Raw genomic sequence first — 13,105 nt, 5'->3', positions numbered from 1 at the left:
ATTGCTTTGTAAGTAAATACCACAACTTCTTTATCCATTTTTCACTTTCTGCGATGTTGAACTTGTACTGTAAACGAGGTTCTTGTAAACAGAGCCATCCCAAACTTTGCGGTGGCTGTGTCTTTTTGATTTTAATTTCCCTAAGCTATAGGACCATAAGTGGAAGTGCCCTAGCCTCTGTTGCTTTGTTTTTTAGATGTTTCAGGAAACACCATACACTTCTCACGAGTGTCTGTTGGCAATTTACATCCCACCCTTCAGCATAACATGACTCCCAGTTCTCTATGGCCTGTCCTGCCTTTCTGGATTTTACACTTTTTTCAGATGGCCCTTTTGACCGGGGGGAAGTGAGACTTCATTGTAGTGCAGATTTGCTTTGCAAGCTTGCTTGTTTGGCCAAAAAGTGCGTATGCGTTTTTTCCTGAATATATTCAGGAAAAAACGCATACGCACTTTTTGGCCAAGTGCATCATTGTGGACGCTCTGCCTCTTTTCCTATGTTTTCAATGCAATTCCAGTCTACCTCCTGAAATCGGTTTCCTGCAATTCTGCCCCGCTTTCAAGTCCTCTTGGCAGGCTTACTTCAGTATATTTTTGGACGATAGCTGTCATTTATAACTCTGCAGGTTTGTGCATTACAGTGCCCCTGAGCTCCTTTCTTCAACTCGCTTTCTTGTGACCTGGCCGCAACACCGCAGGATGGCTTCAGGCCCTAATCTGGTTCCGGCACGGCACGCTGAGCCTTTGGTTAATTCCTCTTCCTGGTGGGAAATGAGAGTTAAATTTGCCCGTCCAGACACCTCCAGCTAGTCTCTCATTGGTTCTCCCTATTCCTGTTCATCTTCCGCAGAAATTGCAAACTGGGCCAAACAGGAGGTTAAAGGGACTGACTCTCCAAGTCGGGAGAGTGTTAGTAAAGCATCTGGAATGTTGCACCCGAGTACCAGGGTACGAGAACTGAGACATATTTGAACACGTCTCCCGATCACATGGTTGATCATACTCTAGGTTCCACATGCATGTTTTAGCTGAAGGAAGAATACCTTAAACCTGGGTAGTTGAAACCCGTGGAATGGGTATCATGCAATATGACTTCAAAGGGTCTTCATTTGCTCACCGAACCTCTCCAATCCTATCACTGCTGCGTTTATGCCCCTGTACACATGCTTGATTCTCTTTCGGAGACATAGCAATCCATAGGTTTTAAGATACTTACTAGTCAGGTACATACTTAGGCGTTTAATATGCGGTGTTGAGTCCATTTCGTTGAGCAAGGAGTAGCTCTTGTCTATTCCATATTTGGCTTAAGGAACTTTATCTGTGCTCATTTCAATCTCTGGTTTTATGCAGCACCCCAACTCACCTTTCCCCTTAAGCAAGCATAAGTTGGTTTTCTAAATTTGAGACCCTGTTCTGTTCTGTAATTCTGTTCCTGTGTAGAAAAGCTTACATTCCGTGTATTAGTGATATCTTATGATGTTTCTTTTTCTGTGTGACTTATTTCAGTTAGAATCATCGTACCTGAATCCACTCATTATGCTGCTACGGGCCTGATGACATAGATTTCATTGCTGAGTGATACTGCATTGTACGTAAGTACCACAAGTTCTTTATCCATTTTTCACTTTCTGTGATACTGAACTTGTACAGTAAACGAGGTTCTTGTAAACAGAGGCGTCCCAAAATTTGGGGTGGCTGTGTCTTTTTGATTTTAATTTCCCTAAGCTATAGGACCATAAGTGGAAGTGCCCTAGGCTCTGTTGCTTTGTTTTTTAGATGTTTCAGGAAACACCATACACTTCTCCCGAGTGTCTGTTGGCAATTTACATCCCGCCCATCAGCATAACAAGGCTCCCAGTTCTCCATGGCCTGTCCTGCCTTTCTGGATTTTACACTTTTTTCAGATGGCCCTTTTGACCGGGGGGAAGTGAGACTTCATTGTAGTGCAGATTTCCTTTGCAAGTTTGCTTGGTTGGCCAAAAAGGGCGTATGCGTTTTTTCCTGAATATATTCAGGAAAAAACGCATACGCCCTTTTTGGCCAAGTGCATCATTGAGGACTTTCTGCCTCTTATCCTATGCTTTCAATGCAATTCCAGTCTACCTCCTGAAATCGGTTTCCTGCAATTCTGCCCCGCTTTCAAGTCCTCTTGGCAGCCTTACTTCAGTATATTTTTGGACGATAGCTGTCATTTATAACTCTGCAGGTTTGTGAATTACAGTGCCCCTGAGCTCCTTTCTTCAACTCGCTTTCTTGTGACCTGGCCACAACACCGCAGGATGGCTTCAGGCCCTAATCTGGTTCCGGCACGGCACGCTGAGCCTTTGGTTATTTCCTCTTCCTGGTGGGAAATGAGAGTTAAATTTGCCCGTCCAGACACCTCCAGCTAGTCTCTCATTGGTTCTCGCTATTCCTGTTCATCTTCCGCAGAAATTGCAAACTGGGCCAAACAGGAGGTTAAAGGCGCTGACTCTCCAAGTGGGGAGAGTGTTAGTAAAGCGTGTGGAATGTTGCACCCGAGTACCAGGGGAGGAAAACTGAGACAAATTTGAACACGTCTCCCGTTCACACGGTTGATCATACTCTGGGTTCCACATGCATGTTTTAGGTGAAGGAAGAATACCTTAAACCTGGAGAGTTGAGACCCGTGGAATGGGTACCATGCAATATGACTGCAAAGGGTCTTCATTTGCTCACTGAACCTCTCCAATCCTATCACTGCTACGTTTATGCCCCTGTACACACGCTTGATTCTCTTTTGGAGACATAGCAATCCATAGGTTTTAAGATACTTACTAGTCAGGTACATTCTTAGGCGTTTAATATGGTGTGTTGAGTCCATTTCGATGAGCAAGGAGTAGCTCTTGTCTATTCCATATTTGGCTTAAGGAACTTTATCTGTGCTCATTTCAATCTCTGGTTTTTTGCAGCACCCCAACTCAACTTTCCCCTTAAGCAAGCATAAGTTGCTTTTCTATATTTGAGACCCTGTTCTGTTTTGGAATTCAGTTCCTGTGTAGCCAAGTTTACATTCCGTGTATTAGTGATATCTTATGATGTTTCTTTTTCTGTGTGACTTATTTCAGTTAGAATCATCAGACCTGAATCCACTCATTGTGCTGCTAAGGGCCTGATGACATAGATTTCATTGCTGAGTGATATTGCTTTGTAAGTAAATACCAAAACTTCTTTATCCATTTTTCACTTTCTGCGATGTTGAACTTGTACTGTAAACGAGGTTCTTGTAAACAGAGCCATCCCAAACTTTGGGGTGGCTGTGTCTTTTTGATTTTAATTTCCCTAAGCTATAGGACCATAAGTGGAAGTGCCCTAGGCTCTGTTGCTTTGTTTTATAGATGTTTCAGGAAACACCATACACTTCTCCCGAGTGTCTGTTGGCAATTTACATCCCGCCCATCAGCATAACAAGGCTCCCAGTTCTCCATGGCCTGTCCTGCCTTTCTGCATTTTACACTTTTTCCAGATGGCCCTTTTGACCGGGGGAAAGTGAGACTTCATTGTAGTGCAGATTTCCTTTGCAAGCTTGCTTGGTTGGCCAAAAAGGGCGTATGCGTTTTTTCCTGAATATATTCAGGAAAAAACGCATACGCCCTTTTTGGCCAAGTGCATCATTGTGGACGCTCTGCCTCTTTTCCTATGCTTTCAATGCAATTCCAGTCTACCTCCTGAAATCGGTTTCCTGCAATTCTGCCCCGCTTTCAAGTCCTCTTGGCAGCCTTACTTCAGTATATTTTTGGACGATAGCTGTCATTTATAACTCTGCAGGTTTGTGCATTACAGTGCCCCTGAGCTCCTTTCTTCAACTCGCTTTCTTGTGACCTGGCCGCAACACCGCAGGATGGCTTCAGGCCCTAATCTGGTTCCGGCACGGCACGCTGAGCCTTTGGTTAATTCCTCTTCCTGGTGGGAAATGAGAGTTAAATTTGCCCGTCCAGACACCTCCAGCTAGTCTCTCATTGGTTCTCGCTATTCCTGTTCATCTTGCGCAGAAATTGCAAACTGGGCCAAACAGGAGGTTAAAGGGACTGACTCTCCAAGTGGGGAGAGTGTTAGTAAAGCGTCTGGAATGTTGCACCCGAGAACCAGGGTACAAAAACTGAGACATATTTGAACACGTCTCCCGTTCACACAGTTGATCATACTCTGGGTTCCACATGCATGTTTTACCTGAAAGAAGAATACCTTAAACCTGCAGAGTTGAGACCCGTGCAATGGGTACCATGCAATATGACTTCAAAGGGTCTTCATTTGCTCACCGAACCTCTCCAATCCTATTACTGCTGCGTTTATGCCCCTGTACACATGCTTGATTTTCTTTCGGAGACATAGCATTCCATAGGTTTTAAGATACTTACTAGTCAGGTACATTCTTAGGCGTTTAATATGCGGTGTTGAGTCCATTTCGTTGAGCAAGGAGTAGCTCTTGTCTATTCCATATTTGGCTTAAGGAACTTTATCTGTGCTCATTTCAATCTCTGGTTTTATGCAGCACCCCAACTCACCTTTCCCCTTAAGCAAGCATAAGTTGGTTTTCTCAATTTGAGACACTGTTCTGTTCTGTAATTCAGTTCCTTTGTAGCCAAGTTTACATTCCGTGTATTACTGATATCTTATGATGTTTCCTTTTCTGTGTGACTTATTTCAGTTAGAATCATCATACCTGAATCCACTCATTGTGCTGCTAAGGGCCTGATGACATACATTTCATTGCTGAGTGATATTGCTTTGTAAGTAAATACCACAACTTCTTTATCCATTTTTCAGATTCTGCGATGTTGAACTTGTACTGTAAACGAGGTTCTTGTAAACAGAGCCGTTCCATACTTTGGGGTGGCTGTGTATTTTTGATTTTAATTTCCCTAAGCTATAGGACCATAAGTGGAAGTGCCCTAGGCTCTGTTGCTTTGTTTTTTAGATGTTTCAGGAAGCACCATACACTTCTCCCGAGTGTCTGTTGGCAATTTACATCCCACCCATCAGCATAACAAGGCTCCCAGTTCTCCATGGCCTGTCCTGCCTTTCTGGATTTTACACTTTTTTCAGATGGCCCTTTTGACCGGGGGGAAGTGAGACTTCATTGTAGTGCAGATTTCCTTTGCAAGTTTGCTTGGTTGGCCAAAAAGGGCATATGCGTTTTTTCCTGAATATATTCAGGAAAAAACGCATACGCCCTTTTTGGCCAAGTGCATAATTGAGGACGTTCTGCCTCTTTTCCTATGCTTTCAATGCAATTCCAGTCTACCTCCTGAAATCGGTTTCCTGCAATTCTGCCCCGCTTTCAAGTCCTCTTGGCAGCCTTACTTCAGTATATTTTTGGACGATAGCTGTCATTTATAACTCTGCATGTTTGTGCATTACAGTGCCCCTGAGCTCCTTTCTTCAACTCGTTTTCTTGTGAGCTGGCCGCAACACCGCAGGATGGCTTCAGGCCCTAATCTGGTTCCGGCACGGCACGCTGAGCCTTTGGTTAATTCCTCTTCCTGGTGGGAAATGAGAGTTAAATTTGCCCGTCCAGACACCTCCAGCTAGTCTCTCATTGGTTCTCGCTATTCCTGTTCATCTTCCGCAGAAATTACAAACTGGGCCAAACAGGAGGTTAAAGGGACTGACTCTCCAAGTCGGGAGAGTGTTAGTAAAGCATCTGGAATGTTGCACCCGAGTACCAGGGTATGAAAACTGAGACATATTTGAACACGTCTCCCAATCACATGGTTGATCATACTCTAGGTTCCACATGAATGTTTTAGCTGAAGGAAGAATACCTTAAACCTGGGTAGTTGAAACCCGTGGAATGGGTACCATGCAATATGACTTCAAAGGGTCTTTATTTGCTCACCGAACCTCTCCAATCCTATCACTGCTGCGTTTATGCCCCTGTACACATGCTTGATTCTCTTTCGGAGACATAGCAATCCATAGGTTTTAAGATACTTACTAGTCAGGTACATTCTTAGGCGTTTAATATGGGGTGTTGAGTCCATTTCGTTGAGCAAGGAGTAGCTCTTGTCTATTCCATATTTGGCTTAAGGAACTTTATCTGTGCTCATTTCAATCTCTGGTTTTATGCAGCACCCCAACTCACCTTTCCCCTTAAGCAAGCATAAGTTGCTTTTCTAAATTTGAGACCCTGTTCTGTTTTGGAATTCAGTTCCTGTGTAGCCAAGTTTACATTCCGTGTATTAGTGATATCTTATGATGTTTCTTTTTCTGTGTGACTTATTTCAGTTAGAATCATCGTACCTGAATCCACTCATTATGCTGCTACGGGCCTGATGACATAGATTTCATTGCTGAGTGATACTGCATTGTACGTAAGTACCACAAGTTCTTTATCCATTTTTCACTTTCTGTGATACTGAACTTGTACGGTAAACGAGGTTCTTGTAAACAGAGGCGTCCCAAACGTTGGGGTGGCTGTGTCTTTTTGATTTTAATTTCCCTAAGCTATAGGACCATAAGTGGAAGTGCCCTAGGCTCTGTTGCTTTGTTTTTTAGATGTTTCAGGAAACACCATACACTTCTCCCGAGTGTCTGTTGGCAATTTACATCCCGCCCATCAGCATAACAAGGCTCCCAGTTCTCCATGGCCTGTCCTGCCTTTCTGGATTTTACACTTTTTTCAGATGGCCCTTTTGACCGGGGGGAAGTGAGACTTCATTGTAGTGCAGATTTCCTTTGCAAGCTTGCTTGGTTGGCCAAAAAGTGCGTCATTGTGGACGTTCTGCCTCTTTTCCTATGCTTTCAATGCAATTCCAGTCTACCTCCTGAAATCGGTTTCCTGCAATTCTGCCCCGCTTTCAAGTCCTCTTGGCAGCCTTACTTCAGTATATTTTTGGACGATAGCTGTCATTTATAACTCTGCAGGTTTGTGAATTACAGTGCCCCTGAGCTCCTTTCTTCAACTCGCTTTCTTGTGACCTGTCCGCAACACCGCAGGATGGCTTCAGGCCCTAATCTGGTTCCGGCACGGCATGCTGAGCCTTTGGTTAATTCCTCTTCCTGGTGGGAAATGAGAGTTAAATTTGCCCGTCCAGACACCTCCAGCTAGTCTCTCATTGGTTCTCGCTATTCCTGTTCATCTTCCGCAGAAATTGCAAACTGGGCCAAACAGGAGGTTAAAGGGACTGACTCTCCAAGTCGGGAGAGTGTTAGTAAAGCATCTGGAATGTTGCACCCGAGTACCAGGGTACGAAAACTGAGACATATTTGAACACGTCTCACGATCACATGGTTGATCATACTCTAGGTTCCACATGCATGTTTTAGCTGAAGGAAGAATACCTTAAACCTGGAGAGTTGAGACCCGTGGAATGGGTACCATGCAATATGACTTCAAAGGGTCTTCATTTGCTCAGCGAACCTCTCCAATCCTATCACTGCTTCGTTTATGCCCCTGTACACATGCTTGATTCTCTTTGGGAGACATAGCAATCCATAGGTTTTAAGATACTTACTAGTCAGGTAAATTCTTAGGCGTTTAATATGCAGTGTTGAGTCCATATCGTTGAGCAAGGAGTAGCTCTTGTCTATTCCATATTTGGCTTAAGGAACTTTATCTGTGCTCATTTCAATCTCTGGTTTTATGCAGCACCCCAACTCACCTTTACCCTTAAGCAAGCATAAGTTGGTTTTCTAAATTTGAGACCCTTTTCTGTTCTGTAATTCAGTTCCTGTGTAGCCAAGTTTACATTCCGTGTATTACTGATATCTTATGATGTTTCTTTTTCTGTGTGACTTATTTCAGTTAGAATCATCGTACCTGAATCCACTCATTGTGCTGCTAAGGGCCTGATGACATAGATTTCATTGCTGAGTGATATTGCTTTGTAAGTAAATACCACAACTTCTTTATCCATTTTTCACTTTCTGCGATGTTGAACTTGTACTGTAAACGAGGTTCTTGTAAACAGAGCCGTTCCAAACTTTGGGGTGGCTGTGTCTTTTTGATTTTAATTTCCCTAAGCTATAGGACCATAAGTGGAAGTGCCCTAGGCTCTGTTGCTTTGTTTTTTAGATGTTTCAGGAAACACCATACACTTCTCCCGAGTGTCTGTTGGCAATTCACATCCCGCCCATCAGCATAACAAGGCTCCCAGTTCTCCATGGCCTGTCCTGCCTTTCTGGATTTTACACTTTTTTCAGATGGCCCTTTTGACCGGGGGGAAGTGAGACTTCATTGTAGTGCAGATTTCCTTTGCAAGCTTGCTTGGTTGGCCAAAAAGGGCGTATGCGTTTTTTCCTGAATATATTCAGGAAAAAACGCATACGCCCTTTTTGGCCAAGTGCATCATTGTGGACGTTCTGCCTCTTTTCCTATGCTTTCAATGCAATTCCAGTCTACCTCCTGAAATCGGTTTCCTGCAATTCTGCCCCGCTTTCAAGTCCTCTTGGCAGCCTTACTTCAGTATATTTTTGGACGATAGCTGTCATTTATAACTCTGCAGGTTTGTGAATTACAGTGCCCCTGAGCTCCTTTCTTCAACTCGCTTTCTTGTGAGCTGGCCGCAACACCGCAGGATGGCTTCAGGCCCTAATCTGGTTCCGGCACGGCACACTGAGCCTTTGGTTAATTCCTCTTCCTGGTGGGAAATGAGAGTTAAATTTGCCCGTCCAGACACCTCCAGCTAGTCTCTCATTGGTTCTCGCTATTCCTGTTCATCTTCCGCAGAAATTGCAAACTGGGCCAAACAGGAGGTTAAATGGACTGACTCTCCAAGTGGGGAGAGTGTTAGTAAAGCGTCTGGAATGTTGCACTCGAGTACCAGGGGAGGAAAACTGAGACATATTTGAACACGTCTCCCGTTCACACGGTTGATCATACTCTGGGTTCCACATGCATGTTTTAGCTGAAGGAAGAATACCTTAAACCTGGAGAGTTGAGACCCGTGTAATGGGTACCATGCAATATGACTTCAAAGGGTCTTCATTTGCTCACCGAACCTCTCCAATCCTATCACTGCTGCGTTTATGCCAGTGTACACACGCTTGATTCTCTTTTGGAGACATAGCAATCCATAGGTTTTAAGATACTTACTAGTCAGGTACATTCTTAGGCGTTTAATATGCGGTGTTGAGTCCATTTCGTTGAGCAAGGAGTAGCTCTTGTATATTCCATATTTGGCTTAAGGAACTTTATCTGTGCTCATTTCAATCTCTGGTTTTATGCAGCACCCCAACTCACCTTTCCCCTTAAGCAAGCATAAGTTGGTTTTCTAAATTTGAGACCCTGTTCTGTTCTGTAATTCAGTTCCTGTGTAGCCAAGTTTACATTCCGTGTATTACTGATATCTTATGATGTTTCTTTTTCTTTGTGACTTATTTCAGTTAGAATCGTCATACCTGAATCCACTCATTGTGCTGTTAAGGGCCTGATGACATAGATTTCATTGCTGAGTGATATTGCTTTGTAAGTAAATACCACAAGTTCTTTATCCATTTTTCACTTTCTGCGATGTTGAACTTGTACTGTAAACGAGGTTCTTGTAAACAGAGGCGTCCCAAACTTTGGGGTGGCTGTGTCTTTTTGATTTTAATTTCCCTAAGCTATAGGACCATAAGTGAAAGTGCCCTAGGCTCTGTTGCTTTGTTTTTTAGATGTTTCAGGAAACACCATACACTTCTCCCGAGTGTCTGTTGGCAATTTACATCCCGCCCATCAGCATAACAAGGCTCCCAGTTCTCCATGGCCTGTCCTGCCTTTCTGGATTTTACACTTTTTTCAGATGGCCCTTTTGACCGGGGGGAAGTGAGACTTCATTGTAGTGCAGATTTCCTTTGCAAGCTTGCTTGGTTGGCCAAAAAGGGCGTATGCGTTTTTTCCTGAATATATTCAGGAAAAAACGCATACGCCCTTTTTGGCCAAGTGCATCATTGTGGACGTTCTGCCTCTTTTCCTATGCTTTCAATGCAATTCCAGTCTACCTCCTGAAATCGGTTTCCTGCAAATCTGCCCCGCTTTCAAGTCCTCTTGGCAGCCTTACTTCAGTATATTTTTGGACGATAGCTGTCATTTATAACTCTGCAGGTTTGTGCATTACAGTGTCCCTGAGCTCCTTTCTTCAACTCGCTTTCTTTTGAGCTGGCCGCAACACCGCAGGATGGCTTCAGGCCCTAATGTGGTTCCGGCACGGCACGCTGAGCCTTTGGTTAATTCCTCTTCCTGGTGGGAAATGAGAGTTAAATTTGCCCGTCCAGACACCTCCAGCTAGTCTCTCATTGGTTCTACCTATTCTTGTTCATCTTCCGCAGAAATTGCAAACTGGGCCAAACAGGAGGTTAAAGGCGCTGACTCTCCTGGTGGGGAGAGTGTTAGTAAAGTGTCTGGAATGTTGCACCCGAGTACCAGGGGAGGAAAACTGAGACATATTTGAACACGTCTCCCATTCACACGGTTGATCATACTCTGGGTTCCACATGCATGTTTTAGCTGAAGGAAGAATACCTTAAACCTGGAGAGTTGAGACCCGTGTAATGGATACCATGCAATATGACTTCAAAGGGTCTTCATTTGCTCACCGAACCTCTCCAATCCTATCACTGCTGCGTTTATGCCCCTGTACACACGCTTGATTCTCTTTTGGAGACATAGCAATCCATAGGTTTTAAGATACTTACTAGTCAGGTTCATTCTTAGGCGTTTAATATGCGGTGTTGAGTCCATTTCGTTGAGCAAGGAGTAGCTCTTGTCTATTCCATATTTGGCTTAAGGAACTTTATCTGTGCTCATTTCAATCTCTGGTTTTATGCAGCACCCCAACTCACCCTTCCCCTTAAGCAAGCATAAGTTGGTTTTCTAAATTTGAGACCCTGTTCTGTTTTGGAATTCAGTTCCTGTGTAGACAAGTTTACATTCCGTGTATTAGTGATATCTTATGATGTTTCTTTTTCTGTGTGACTTATTTCAGTTAGAATCATCGTACCTGAATCCACTCATTATGCTGCTACGGGCCTGATGACATAGATTTCATTGCTGAGTGATACTGCATTGTACGTAAGTACCACAAGTTCTTTATCCATTTTTCAATTTCTGTGATATTGAACTTGTACAGTAAACGAGGTTCTTGTAAACAGAGGCGTCCCAAACTTTGGGGTGGCTGTGTCTTTTTGATTTTAATTTCCCTAATCTATAGGACCATAAGTGGAAGTGCCCTAGGCTCTGTTGCTTTGTTTTTTAGATATTTCAGGAAACACCATACACTTCTCCCGAGTGTCTGTTGGCAATTCACATCCCGCCCATCAGCATAACAAGGCTCCCAGTTCTCCATGGCCTGTCCTGCCTTTCTGGATTTTACACTTTTTTCAGATGGCCCTTTTGACCGGGGGGAAGTGAGACTTCATTGTAGTGCAGATTTCCTTTGCAAGCTTGCTTGGTTGGCCAAAAAGGGCGTATGCGTTTTTTCCTGAATATATTCAGGAAAAAACGCATACGCCCTTTTTGGCCAAGTGCATCATTGTGGACGTTCTGCCTCTTTTCCTATGCTTTCAATGCAATTCCAGTCTACCTCCTGAAATCGGTTTCCTGCAATTCTGCCCCGCTTTCAAGTCCTCTTGGCAGCCTTACTTCAGTATATTTTTGGACGATAGCTGTCATTTATAACTCTGCAGGTTTGTGAATTACAGTGCCCCTGAGCTCCTTTCTTCAACTCGCTTTCTTGTGAGCTGGCCGCAACACCGCAGGATGGCTTCAGGCCCTAATCTGGTTCCGGCACGGCACACTGAGCCTTTGGTTAATTCCTCTTCCTGGTGGGAAATGAGAGTTAAATTTGCCCGTCCAGACACCTCCAGCTAGTCTCTCATTGGTTCTCGCTATTCCTGTTCATCTTCCGCAGAAATTGCAAACTGGGCCAAACAGGAGGTTAAAGGGACTAACTCTCCAAGTCGGGAGAGTGTTAGTAAAGCGTCTGGAATGTTGCACCCGAGTACCAGGGTACGAAAACTGAGACATATTTGAACACGTCTCACGATCACATGGTTGATCATACTCTAGGTTCCACATGCATGTTTTAGCTGAAGGAAGAATACCTTAAACCTGGGTAGTTGAAACCCGTGGAATGGGTACCATGCAATATGACTTCAAAGGGTCTTCATTTGCTCACCGAACCTCTCCAATCCTATCACTGCTGCGTTTCTGCCCCTGTACACATACTTGATTCTCTTTCGGAGACACAGCAATCCATAGGTTTTAAGATACTTACTAGTCAGGTACATTCTTAGGCGTTTAATATGCGGTGTTGAGTCCATTTCGTTGAGCAAGGTGTAGCTCTTGTCTATTCCATATTTGGCTTAAGGAACTTTATCTGTGCTCATTTCAATCTCTGGTTTTATGCAGCACCCCAACTCACCTTTCCCCTTAAGCAAGCATAAGTTGGTTTTCTAAATTTGAGACCCTGTTCTGTTCTGTAATTCAGTTCCTGTGTAGCCAAGTTTACATTCCGTGTATTACTGATATCTTATGATGTTTCTTTTTCTGTGTGACTTATTTCATTTAGAATCATCATACCTGAATCCACTCATTGTGCTGCTAAGGGCCTGATGACATAGATTTCCTTGCTGAGTGATATTGCTTTGTAAGTAAATACCACAAGTTCTTTATCCATTTTTCACTTTCTGCGATGTTGAACTTGTACTGTAAACGAGTTTCTTGTAAACAGAGGCGTCCCAAACTTTGGGGTGGCTGTGTCTTTTTGATTTTAATTTCCCTAAGCTATAGGACCATAAGTGGAAGTGCCCTAGGCTCTGTTGCTTTGTTTTTTAGATGTTTCAGGAAACACCATACACTTCTCCCGAGTGTCTTTTGGCAATTTACATCCCGCCCATCAGCATAACAAGGCTCCCAGTTCTCCTTGGCCTGTCCTGCCTTTCTGGATTTTACACTTTTTTCAGATGGCCCTTTTGACCGGGGGGAAGTGAGACTTCATTGTAGTGCAGATTTCCTTTGCAAGCTTGCTTGGTTGGCCAAAAAGGGCGTATGCGTTTTTTCCTGAATATATTCAGGAAAAAACGCATACGCCCTTTTTGGCCAAGTGCATCATTGTGGACGTTCTGCCTCTTTTCCTATGCTTTCAATGCAATTCCAGTCTACCTC

The sequence above is a fragment of the Pseudorca crassidens genome, unplaced genomic scaffold (genome assembly GCF_039906515.1).
Source record: "Pseudorca crassidens isolate mPseCra1 unplaced genomic scaffold, mPseCra1.hap1 Scaffold_63, whole genome shotgun sequence".
Taxonomy (NCBI): domain Eukaryota; kingdom Metazoa; phylum Chordata; class Mammalia; order Artiodactyla; family Delphinidae; genus Pseudorca; species Pseudorca crassidens.
This window is presented reverse-complemented; position numbering follows the sequence as displayed.